At 39.7% G+C, this 13,401-nt stretch overlaps 1 protein-coding gene across 44 annotated transcripts in view; it reads right to left on the minus strand.

Annotated features, from left to right (window-relative positions):
• Nucleotides 1–13,401, minus strand: part of INPP4B (inositol polyphosphate-4-phosphatase type II B) — an 802,877-nt gene that overhangs the window by 545,790 nt on the left and 243,686 nt on the right. For 12 of the 44 annotated variants that reach the window (XM_081543600.1, XM_081543573.1, XM_081543571.1 and 9 more), the window contains exon 1: nucleotides 8,608–8,829. The exons of 8 other annotated variants lie outside the window; for them this stretch is intronic. The gene's annotated coding sequence lies outside the window, so the exon portion shown is untranslated. Of the gene's footprint in view, nucleotides 1–8,444; nucleotides 8,830–13,401 lie in introns of those variants that run through there. 24 more of the 44 variants (XM_081543599.1, XM_081543572.1, XM_081543570.1 and 21 more) reach the window with 4 other exon arrangements.

Consider the following 13,401-nt stretch of genomic DNA (forward strand, 5'->3'; position numbering starts at 1 on the left):
TTCCTCCATTCTCCAGTGTGTATATTCTTTTAGTCAATTACTTTAAACATGCTGATAGGAAAAATGGTATTATCCCCATCTTACAGGTGTAAAGTTCAGAGAAATTAGGAAACATGATTGAGGTCACACAGCTAAAAACTGCCAAAGTCAAAATTCTAACCAGAACTGTCATCGATGTCAAATGCCTTAATATGATACTTATGAGACTACAAAATCTGAGTTCATCTATATCCAACAGTATACCCAGCTGTTTACAGCTAACCTTTCTACTCTAGCAAAGCCAGTCTTTCAACTCTCCTCCATCTTTATCTGGAGGAATGCTTCCTTCCCTTGTACTCTCTATGTCTCCACTGGAATATTCTTAAGCCTTCTTATTCACTGTGTCTCCTGATTTAGAATCTTTGATAGCCTTTTATCTGCATATGCGTGCGTGCACGCTAAGATGCTTCAGTCCTGTCCAACTCTTTGAAACCTTATGGACTGTAGCCCTCCAGGCTCCTCTGTCCATGGGATTCTCCAGGCAAGAATACTGGAGTGGGTTGCCATGCCCTCCTCCAGGGGATCTTCCCAACCCAGGGATCGAACCCACGTCTCTTATGCCTCCTGCATTGGCAGGTGGGTTCTTTATGGCTAGTGCCACCTAGGAAGCCCTTATCTGCATATGGTCCAGTTAAATCCACTGTTCCTTGAAGCTTTCCCACAGCACCACAGCTGAGCACCATCTCTCTTCCTTCACAATCTTATGCAGTTATCTTCTACCCGTCATGTGGACATCATGAGTAGGCCCTCCTGTCATTAAATGCTGTTTCTACAGTAACTCTCAGCCTTCCCTTGGCTGAAGAAAGTGACACAGAGATTAGGGAATGAGCGACTCCCCTGAGACACCATGTACTCATGTCACTTTCTGTTGAGCTGTCACTGGAGACAGAAAATGCACCAATTTATCAACAGAGTACTTCTCAAAATTGTCAGGACTCAACTCAAATATCTTCTCCATATTGCCTTCTCTGCCTCTTTAGTTAGAACATAGCAAGCTTTCTCCTATCCTCATATTAACTAGTGCTGGTTTCTTATAGAGCACTTTCTACAACAAGGTATTAAGTATTTTGTTTATTTATAAAGAAGTCTCCTGCCTTCACTTCCATAGCTCCCTGGACTCATGGAAAGTGACAATCACTGTGACCCACTGCGGCCTGGCTCCAGACAGACAGACTTCATTAAATGTTATGGGGCCAGGTGAATGAATGAATGAACAAATGAAAATGTAGATTTCATGAAAGCCAGAATGGTCTCCCTAAATGACATTTAGCTAGCACTGAAAGCCTCAGGCTATCCAACTAAAGCCTTGTTCATCCTTAATTTGGCTGAAATAACTCTCAACTCTGATAAGGGTCAAAAGAAGAGAAATTTACTGTGGAATATGGTTTCCCTTAGGAAGTTTTAGCTCCGTTATTTTTGGCTCTTGGTTCAGCCTCAAATCCCAGTCCGCTCATCGTGCAGCAGAATCACAATGAGAAGCCAAACGAAAGGAAAAAAATAGAAAAGGAGAAAAGAGGAAACAAGCAGAGTTTCCACTAGACAGAAGCAGTAGGCAGAGTCACTCAAGGAGAAAATCAAAACAAGGGCTAAAGCCACTTAAAAAAGACAACTGCGCATTTCTTTTCTTTCTTTTTTTAAATTAATTAATTAATTTTATTTGGAGGCTAATTACTTTACAACATTGAGGTGGCTTTTGCCATACACTGACATGAATCAGCAATGGGTATACATGTGCCCCCATCCTGAACACCCCTCCCACCCCCCTCCCCATCCCACCCTCGCCTTCTTCCAGAGTCCAAAAGTCTGTTCTTTCTATCTGTGTCTCTTTTGCTATCTCGCATATAGGGTCATCATTACCATCTTTCTAAAAAAAAAAAACTGCGTATTTCAAAGACCTACTCAAATTTAACAGATGTGACTATGGTGGGTTGTGAGGTAACCAAGATTAATTAACTGAATCAAGGTTTCCTACCAGCCATCTGCTTTCTCCACTGTACCTCCTTTCTAATATATTTCTATTGATGCTATATTATAAATTTAAAACTCCTATAGTTAAAAAATATACCATAAATATTATTAATAATAGTAATAAAAGAATAATGTATATACCCCTGAGTCCTATTTCCTCATCAATAAGGTGAAGTGATCAGAACAGCTATGAGAGGAATTCACAGAGGATTCATCAGTATTAAATAAAAGAGTATAAAGTGTTTAGGACACAGAAAGCATATTGAAAACATTCAATAAATATTACTGATATTGGTAACTATCATCTGCCTCAAATGCACGCCTGTCTGAGTAAAGATTGTCCTGGAAAAGCTGGCATGAAAATAGAAGTACAAGCATGAGATATTTGATGGTGATGGTTTCGCCGCTAAGTCACGCTCAACTCTTGCAACCCTATGGACTGTACCCCGCCAAGTCCCTCTGTCCATGGCATTTCTCAGGCAAGAATACTGGAGTGGGTTGCCATTTCCTTCTCCAGGGGATCCTCCTGACTCAGGGATCAAACCCGGCTGTCCTGCACTGCAGGTGGATTCTTTACCGACTGAGTCACCAGGGGAAAAAACTTAATAATACTACGCTCTACCAGTATACCCTTGACCTCTGTGGTTACTGTGTATCACCCACCTGGTTGCTCACATAATTCAAGGTGCTATATGAAAATTACATACTGTGTGTGCTCAGTTACACTTAAGAGATTGAATCCTAGCCTATGCCCTTTCATAGGTATTACAAATCTATTATGTTATAGGGCAGGAGATCTTAGCTTTTAAATTAGCCTGGATATCATTAGTGGTCTCCCAATATTGTACATGTAATGTAGCTACAGTTCCACTCAGTATCCAGCTGGGACTAATTCGTTTGTTTAACAAATATTTATTGAGCTTCTAATACACACCAGGAATACACTTGTGCTGGGACTGTAGCAGTGAACAAAGACGATAAAAATCCCTGACCTATTAGATCTACATTCTAGTGGAGCATGATCCAGAATAGTAAAGAGCAGAAATAAAAATGTTTAATCTTTGGAAATGCCATCTCATCAGCCCAAAGATAAGCTGTCTTTACATTTGAAATAAGGGATTTTTTTCATAAAAAGTTGCCTTTTACCATAACATTATACAATGGTAAGATTGGGGATATGACTTTCTATGTTACAACCTATTGTTTTTCCTGATATACCTTTAACTTCCTTATTTGCACAAAGGAGACCAAATGAGAATAATCTATCAAAAGATTAAAAAAAAATCTATTGGCAATAAGGACAGTAACTATAGATAACTTAAAGCAGAAATAGCAAAGCTTTAAAAGGAATGCATTAATCCTGCCTCCAGGGGAAAGAAAGGGACCAAAGTCACTTTTTCGGCCCAATCTCCCTGTTTCCCCCATTCCCACCTTCTTCCCTCACTCTGGTGTCTGAAACTTTTAAAATTGGAAGTAGCACCTGTGGTTACCTATCCACGCTGCTACCTATCAGCCCCAACCCCATACACACCTGCTGGAATAGAAATATCAAATCCAAATCCAGAAGTTTTAACTACAAGAGAACAAATTGTTCTCTTGGAACAATTCTAAGAGAACAGAAAGAACCATCTGATCTTTGGCAGAATGTGCTCTCCTTTCTGTTGTAAGGCTCATACTCTTTGTAAACATTTTATGTGAAAAGATAGAAATGGGTGATATGCAATGAGAGAAATGGTGAAAAAGGTCAACGCTTATTAAGTTCAAGGCACTACTCTACACTACACATGAAAGCAAACTTGGTTTTAGAAATGGGGACAGACATGATGCCCATTTTACAGATAAGGAAAGTCAGAACTGAAGACTACACTAACGTGCTCAAGTTTTCATGACTGGTAGCTGACGGAGCTGTGGCTCCCTCTCTGACAGCTTACTGCTGCCTTCCATATGCTTAGCCAGCTGTCTTTCTCAACACCATCAGCTCCATCTTAACTCATGATTCCATGCATTCCTTTCTGTTCTCTCTTCCCATTTCTGTTTCTTGTAGTAGACAGAAAAACTCTTGTAAGACAAGAGTTATGTCATGTGATTCTATATTGACCACAGATATTGAAACAAGCTTAAAAATTATAAATCACTGAAAATCCCCCAATTCTGATATTTCTGGGGGCCAGAAGCCCAGTCGCAAGGCACTGGTAGGCTTGGTTTCTCCTGCAATGGCCTTTCTCCTTGGCTCGCCGACGGCCACCTTTTCCCTGTCTCCTCGCATGGTCTTTCCTCTGTACACACATATTCCTGGTGTTTCTTTGTGTGTTTAAATCACCTCTTCTTACAACAGTCAGAGCAGATTAGGGCCTACCTTTAACTTATTCACCTCTTCAAAGGGCCCATATCCAAATATAGTCACATTCCGAGGTACTGGCTTTTGACATAGGAATTTTAGGGAGCATAATTCACTCAATAGCCAATTCTAGCTTTTAAAAATGTTGCAACATCAATCAACTTAAAATCGGGTCTCCTTTGCACTCTTTAAAGTGATTTACCCCTCTTGACTGTACCCATTCCATTTTCTTGCAAAACTTAACTCTCAGAGAAATTATGTCCCTCTTAACTTTAAGTTTCCAGGGAACTCATGACTGTGGACTCACAACTGAACTGTAAACATGCCTTAGTTTTGTAATCTATCCCTACCAATATACACACACATACAAGCAATAGCTACAATTTTGCTAAACTCAGTGTGTTAAACATTGTATCGAACATCTGCCTTAGTTCATCTAACACAATTTTTTGATTCCCTGAAACAAAGCTACATGGTCTCTCTATTCATGGAGCCAACAACTAAGAAGGGAACATTGGACTAGTGGGGAGGCATATAATAAACAGGCAAATAGATAAGCACATATCACATTCATAATGTGAGTTATGGAAATCTACAAATGCCAGGAAGAGGCTGTGAATGGGAACGCCAGTGAAATGGGAACACCAGTGGGTTGGGGGAGAAAGAAACTTACTTGATGCTGGGTGGTGAAGGATGGTCTCCTAGAGTTGGAGACATCTCGCTCGAGGTCATAGGGATAAGAAAGACCCAATCACAACCATATAAAGAGCGAGGAAAAAGAGTGATTTCAAGCCAGGCACTGCAAGTACAAAGACCCTTAAGGCAAGACAGATACTAGTGTGGCTGGGGACCTGAGGATAGAACGCACAAAACAACGGGTCATAGAGTGAAGAATCCAGCTCTTGCTTATGCTGTCTAGCAGTTGACCTGTACAAGCATTAACCAGTATAGCACTGTGATCAAGAAAGTAGGCCCAGGCATGAAGGGCCTGGTAGGGATGACATGCTTGAGTTCTAATCCCATCTCGGCTATTTATTAGCTGTGCTGACCTAGATTCAACTTTCCAATTTCAAAAGCATAAAGGAGTTGTTGCATTTGCAGCTCACTGCAAACGTGACATGAGTTAAACAATGTAAAGCACTTAGCATTTGGCTCATCATCTGCATTCTGCAAATATTAGCTATCTTAACATGAAATAAGCCCAATATACAGTTTCCTCTCTTTGTGCTACTTCTTGTATTAAACTTGCATCTGTATATAATTTTAACAGTTAGAAACTTTTTTTTAATTAATGATCTCTAATTGAGAGATATAGTTAATTTGGGGAAGAGTAAATCTTTAAGACTTCACATGACAGCTGTGGTTAAAATTCAGGTGTTAGTTTCTGCCAAGAAATAATATCCCAGTGCAGGTTACAAAGAATATATTTATATGATCTGTTTTTATATTCAAATATTAGAAGAAGACAAAAACGTGTTAAATATCCAATTTTCTCTCTTTAGTTTGTTTTTTTTTCCCCTCTCTCACCCCCCTCAAATGCCTGAAACATTTTGGCAGACTCAAAGAAGGCAGAATCTGTTCCTTTTTATGGGATAAAGTTAAATCAGAGAGAGAGATATTAAACAAATAAGGTTACAATCATTTAATCCACCTCTCACACAATTTCAACTTCTGGGGCAGATTAGAAGTTTCGCAATTCACTCACTGTTACATGGGATTTTATGTTTTTATATAGCATCCAGTCCAGGCTCAGGACATGTCTTAATTGCACATTAGGTACAGGATATATCTTTAGATCAAAGAGTAATTCCAGACTATCTCTCCTCTCACTTCATCACTGTGAGGTTTCTGGAAGAAATATGTCTGAAATAAGTGTAGAATAGGGGCTAGACAGGGCAGAGAGTAGCATATCTTGTCATTATTTGGGTGTAAAGAACAGGACTGAAGAAAAGAGAGCTGAGAAAAATCCATCAGTTTCAGAAAAATATGCTTTTGTTGGCTCTTTGAAGAAAGGATATGAAATCTGGAAGGACAAAAATAAGGACACATTCTATATTCCTTAAAGAGTTTTAGGAACTTTTTCTCCAAGTTTTGTACTGCACAAAGAAAAGCACTCAGGTATTTCCCCAGAGCCGTTATCGCTCAGACCTAGCTCCCAAGTCCTATTGGAAGTCAACGAAGGGCAAGCAAACAGAGTACCCAAGTTACTGTCAGATTCACAGGTTATTGATTGATACGCTATCCTACAAATCATCTTAAGGTCAGCAGGCAACAATTCTCCAGGAACTGTGGGCTACAAAGAAATAGGAGCTCTGTTCCTTCCTTAATAATTACTTCCAATAATTTATCTTCCTTCAGATTACCTGGAAAATGGCCCATTACAATTATTCTAAATTGGGCATCAGTGCAGGGACATCGTTCTTTGAGTGAGATGATCCCAGAATATTGCAAGGATATGACTTTTGTAACCAGCTGATGCTGAATCTACACGAATTGAGGATGGGACAGTAGATGCAACTTAAAAATTACTAGAGGCACAGGGGGGACATAAATTAGGAGTTTGGGATTAATATATACATACTCCTATAAATAAAATAGATAAAGAAAAAGGACCTGTAAGGCACACGGAAGTATATTTAATATCCCGTGATATACTATAATGGCAAAGAACATAAAAAAGAATGCATACATGTATATAACTGTATCACTTTGCTGCACAACAGAAACTAACACAATATTGTAAATCAGTAACTGTACTTGAATTTTAAAAATTAATCAATTTAAAAAATTATAAGAGGTAATGGCTGGCATGAGTGAGGCTCACCATCTTCAGTGATTGCATTAAAATAAAAGAATATTAATCAAATGAACAGCCTACTTTAAAAAACCATTAAGAGATACACCACTGCTGTGCATTGTGGGAGCCAGCAATTTGGCAAGGTATGTTGTACACACTGCTTCTCTTCCCAAACACCTGATACCTGCTGCTGCCAATTTGTTTTTACTGTAGAAGCCCTAGTGTTCTTAAACACCTTCTCCACTCACTTCCCTAACTGGCTAAAAAATACAATCATCAAATGGTTAAGAAAATACATCTACTCATGAATGGCTACCGGTTGGGAAAAAGAAGATGTTACAAAATTATAAATTAGTTTTTAAAGACTGAAGATGGACCGAGAATCTCTACCCTATATTTAACAAAGCTGTCAAGTGAAACCACAAAAATATGCACGAGAAAAAAGCACATGCCCTTATGTTTGCTTTACCTAAATCAGTTCAAGTGGGCGGAAAGAAACTCAGGGAACCAGCGGTCTGTGAAACTTTAAGTAGATTGCTAAAACAATATTTTGCCATGTGTGTAGGAGAAGCTGGGCAGAGAGGATGCAAATTAAAATTTATGTCACCTGGAACTAAAGAGGTTCCAAAAAGAACATCAATGACTCATACAGGGGATAGCGCTAGTTATTAATAGTAGCAGAGCCAGTCTATAAAGAAGATGATCTAACCAAAGAGAAAAGTTCTTTTGAAAAAAACCTTTTCAACAGAATAGTGAGTATAAAATACATTTCTTTATCAAATGGGCATGGGCCAAGGCCCTTATGGGAAGCATGGTGCACATCTCCTACTGGCACGTTTCACAGTTGTTCATCTGTGACAGCTGAGGAAAAATCAGAAAAGAACATCCACTACCCCATAGTTCCCTATAAAACCAAAATGAATAATATAGTCCACATGATCGTGTCATAACACATGATGAGCTTGGCAGTTTACTGTACATTTTGCTATCGGTGTTTAACGTACAATTTCTCCTAACCAGAGATTAATTACCATTTATATTGGGTTATACATCTATAATACAGAGAATAAGCCACTAAGATTGAGGCACTTTTACTACTTTATGAGCTGTGTGACCTTCATCTGAACTATCTAAACCTCATTTTCTTTATCTGAAAAATAGATATACCAATAATAGTGTGCCTCTTACCTCCAAGGATCGAATTAAATATATGTGTATCTCCAGCTAGCCTTGCTACTTTTTTGCTCTGAATGAGGTCATATTTATTTTTGGACCAAAACTACCCTGATTCCAAGACCCTACCTGCCTAAGCAAGAAGTCAGCCCCTCTCAAAGATGCCATCAATTACTTTTGAGACTCTAGAAAAAGGACTTTATCAACTGCAGTCATTCTCCCTCTCCTCTTTGGCTTCCACTCTCCACACCCACGTCCGAATCCTACTAGGGAAAGGGAGTCTTACTGCCACCTCTCAGAACGAGGCTGCTGTGAGAACACCTTGGTTGTGAGCCACGGAAGCTGCCAGCTGATGTTTGTGAAGCTGCTAGTCTTCAACTTGCTCAACTCCCTGATTCCCTGTGGAGCTGGGAATCATGGTCCTCTTCCCAACTCTGTGATCCACTTTGCACCTGGGCCATGGGCAGCCCCACCAGCTGCAGGGCCACCTCTCCCTAGAATCTCAGAGTCTCCTAAGCCTTCCCTCTCCTTCCATATGAGATCACAGTCCACAGAACTCCATAGAGAAGCGATCCTTTGTCTTCCCGTCCAACCATCTGCCTTCTTCCATCCCTTACCTCAAACAAAACCTCTACAAAGTCTTTACAGTTTCCATACAAGTGAAAGTCACTAAGTTGTATCTGACTTTTTGCAACCCCATGGACTGTAGCCTGCCAGGCTCCTGTGTCCATGGAATTCTCCAGGCAAGAATACTGGAGTGGGTAGCCATTCCCTTCTTCAGGGGATCTTCTCGACCCAGGGATCGAACCTGCCTCTCCTGCATTGCTGGCAGATTCTTTACCATCTGAGCCACCTTCCAGTTTCCAGACAAAGCCCCAAGCAAATAAATGAATGCAAACACATACTAGTGATAATTGCAAGATGGGCAGGATATACAAACAGCATGAAAGACTCAGCACAATTAACTGAAATACCTGTATGTGTGTGGATGTATGTATTTATCCAATATTATTCCAATAATATTCCAAATATTCATGGAACCAGTTTATTGAAACAACTGGGGATTTGTGTCAAAAAACAATAGTATTTGTTTCATAAAATAGCTTTAAAATTCACTCTTTTGGATTATTCTTTCTTCCCTGAATAACACCTCAGAAATGCCCCACAGTCTTTTCTGATTGTGTTCAGGTATTGACAATTGCATCATTAGGTATTAAAAAATTCTGCTTCAATCAAAATGAAAACTTTAATCTCTCGGTCAATTTACAGCTTCTCTCCATCCCCCGCCTGTTGTCTCTGCCTTAGAAACCTGCTATGTGCTCTGTCCTTCTCCCCCCTTGTCTGATAGTCTCTGTACTCTCCTTCCCTGGTGGCTCAGTGGTAAAAAAAATCAGCCTGCAATTCAGGAGTTGCAGGAGATCTGGTTCAGTCCCTGGGTCAGGAAGATCCTCTGGGGGAGGGCATGGCAACCCACTCCAGTATCCTTGTCTGGAGAATCCCGTGGACAGAAGAACCCAGTGGGCTAGAGTCCATGAGGTCACAAAGAGCCAGACACAATGGAAGCAACTTAGCACATACTCTCCTGTTCTGACAGGTAGAGAGGATGAACAACAACAACAACAAAAACAAGTCTTCTTTTGTTTCTAAAAAGCTTTTTAAAGATAAACTATTTATTTTTAACACTTTCATGTATATATAGACAAATTACTAAGATAATTAAGAGAGTTCCCGTGAATCCTCACCCGTTTCCACTACATTCAGACAGCACAAGTGTTATTATTAATGAACCAATATTGATTGATTGATATTGGGTTGGCCAAAAAGTTTGTTTGGGTTTGTTTGTTTGTTTGGGCTTATTGGAAAAACTGGAATGAACTTTTTGGCCAACCCAGTATTATCAAAAGTGTATATTTTATTCAGACTTCCTTAGATTTTCCCTAAGGTCTTCCTTAATTCTTAACCAGAATCTCATCCAAGACACTTTTATTCCATTTAGGCATCCTGTCTCCTTAGGCTCCTCTTGCCTAAAACACTGTCTCAGACTTTCCCAGTTTTCGGTGATCTCTTTCAGGGAAGACTGGCCAGCTGCTTTGCTGCTCCTGCCTAGTCACTTCAGTCATGTCCAACTCTGTGTGACCCCACAGACAGCAGCCCACCAGGCTCCCCCGTCCCTGGGATTCTCCAGGCAAGAACACTGGAGTGGGGTGCCATCGCCTTCTCCGAGCTGCTTTGCAGAGTATTTCTCAACTAGCATTTTCCCACAACTGTTTTCCACATGATTAGACTGGGATTGAGAGGAGGTCCACAAGGTGAAAAACCATTTTCACCACAGCACATCAAGGATACATGTTATCAGCATGACATGACTGCTGATGTTGACCTTGATCCCTGGATAGGGCACCTTTTTGTCAGGTTTCTCGACCGTAAAGTTACTCTTCTTTCCTCCATTCCATGCAGTAATTTTTTGGAAGAAAGTCACGGTGTGCCGACCACACTGAAGAAGTGAGAGATACATGTCACCGTTTTGAAGGCAGAGTGTCTACATAAATCACTTGCAACTCTACTACAAAAAAGATTTATCTATTCTCCCCTATGTATTTACTCAATTATTTCTTCCTATCTGTATGGATTCATAAGTGCTTATTTATTGTTTGAGTTATACTCCAACGCTATTTTATTTTGTTGTTCAAATTATTCCAGCTTCAGCCACTGAAAGTTCTTTCGGTTGGTCCCTTTGATAGACTTTCAGCATATGTGTTTGTGTAGGGGCGGGGAGTTGCTCTTGTTACTGTTGTATGTTGTTATTGTTAGCTCTTTCTTGATTTCTGGAAGAACAAGACATACTAGGGTCCGTTTTATGTATGCCTCAGACTCAACCATTTTTCCAAAGAGCCTTGGTTCATTTTGTTGAAGACTGATATTAGAAAGAAAGATCTTTAGTTTTGTTTTTTCTCATTCTTTTTAATAACTACATAGTATGTGCTTTATGGATGTATCACAATAATGCATTGAACTAGTCACTGATGGGTGTGCATTTAGGATTTCCCCAAAGTCCATATCCCCAGTTCTAATCTGTAATATTAAGGAGAAAAATACAAATAAACCCAAGCACTTCAAACATTCTGAATAATGTTGGAAAGTAAAGCAATTGCTATGACAAGGAAGTAATCCTCCCATGAGTATAGATCTTTTTCCTTTTGTTGGGTTATTTCACGAGGTAAATTTTTAGAAGTGTGTTCTCTGGGACAAAGTGGAGAACATTTTTATGGTGTTTGACATGCATTGCCGCTTCACATTTTAAAAGGTTTATATCAGTCTCCAGTGCCAATAGCAATAAAATAATAGCTAAAATTTTTTAAATGTTTATTCTGCAACTGTTATTATTTTAAGGGCCTTATTTCTATTAATTTCCTAGTCTCACAAAAACCCTAGAAAGTAGATATCATTATTTAATCAGATGAGAAAACTGTGACATGAGAGAAAGTAATTTGCCTAAAGTTACATAACAAGTCAGAAACAGAGCTGGATTTGATCCCAGTCCCTCTGACTTCAGAACTTGGGGCACTTTATTATTGCTTTACATTGACTGATTACATTTTGTAATTTAGTAGCTAAGTCGTCTAAACTCTTTTGCAGCTTCATGGACTATAGTGCACCAGGCTCCTCTGTCCATGGGATTTCTCAGGCAAGAATACTAGAGGGGGTTGCCATTTCCTTCTCCAGGGGAATTTTCTGACCCAGAGATCGAACCCCCATCTCCTACATTGGCAGGCAGATTCTTTACCACTTGAGTCACTGGGGAAGCTTGACTAATTACATATGTCATATCAAATACTTAGATATTAGTATTCTGGCAAGCAAAAAAAGGACATATATAATAGCATAAAACACTCTCTTAAGATTGCTTCACTTTGATTTCTTTGACCCTTAGGTATAATGACTTTCCTATATTTTTGTTGCTGGTGTCATTATTTTGTTTTATATGTATTTTCCTTTAAGTAAAATGCCCATTTAGATATGTTTTTGTAATCACTAGTGGAACTTACACTTTAAGAGTATGTGAAGTTTGGCACAGGCCCTGATTTTCAGTGATAGGGAGATAGATATTGAGTCTTTCCTGTCTTGGTGATACCTCTGCCCTCGGCCTATTTCTTTCTGATTCTCTCTCTCGGATGAAGTTAGCCTCTGGGCAGCTCCAACAGACAGTCTCACTCAATAGCATCCTCTTGCTAACAGTTTCCATAGCTACAAACTAATATATCAGGGACAGAAGTCCCTAAGATGGTGAACTTTTTTCTAATCTCCCTTCTTCAGATACATTCTTATAACAAAGTGTCCACTGTGGGGCAGAAATGTCAGAGGTTGGTCAAAATGCTTTTTATTATGGCATGATGGAATCTCAAGGTACAACATGTATATGGTTGAACTATACTTAATGAGAACGTAAACTGCACTAACCAAAGTTGGATATTTTGAGAGGGAAAGGAGAATTCCTGTTTTATTTTCACTGTCTTAAATCAACCTGGACATACAGTCATTCTAGCCATCATAAAGAATCAACCTGGCAGTGTGCAAGCCATCGGACAGTCATTCCAGGGGCCTCTTTCCTTTCACTCTTCACATTAGCAGGTTCCCCTCTACTGGTCATATAGCATCACTTCCCTTGTCATAAATCGACCCTTGCTCCTTACGAAAGGCTGAGATAGATTTTTTTCCCCCAAAGATGGCCATTTCCAAGAATGATCATTGGCCATGTGATTCTGCCACTTATTCCGAGGTAGAGTTTATTTTCCCTCCCCTCAAATTTGAACTGGTTTTGTGATTTACCTTGCCCAACAATAATATGTGGAGGAAGTGATGTTTTGTGATACCTGGAGACTTGGCAGTGTAAGCAGCTTTTTTCAGTGCAGGCAGCAGCTCTCTGCAGGAGATTCCTGGGCCTTTTCACTTCACCAGAGCTACACTGTACCTCACTTTTAAACCAGGATCCCCCATACTCGACTCATCTCCAGCCCAAGCACACCTTTCGAATCTTTTGATCATGCAACACCTTGCCTAACCTGTAGATTATTTCTTTAGATCAAAG

This window comes from Giraffa tippelskirchi, chromosome 11 (assembly GCF_054371585.1).
Source record: "Giraffa tippelskirchi isolate mGirTip1 chromosome 11, T2T-mGirTip1v1.2.pri, whole genome shotgun sequence".
Classification (NCBI taxonomy): Eukaryota; Metazoa; Chordata; class Mammalia; order Artiodactyla; family Giraffidae; genus Giraffa; species Giraffa tippelskirchi.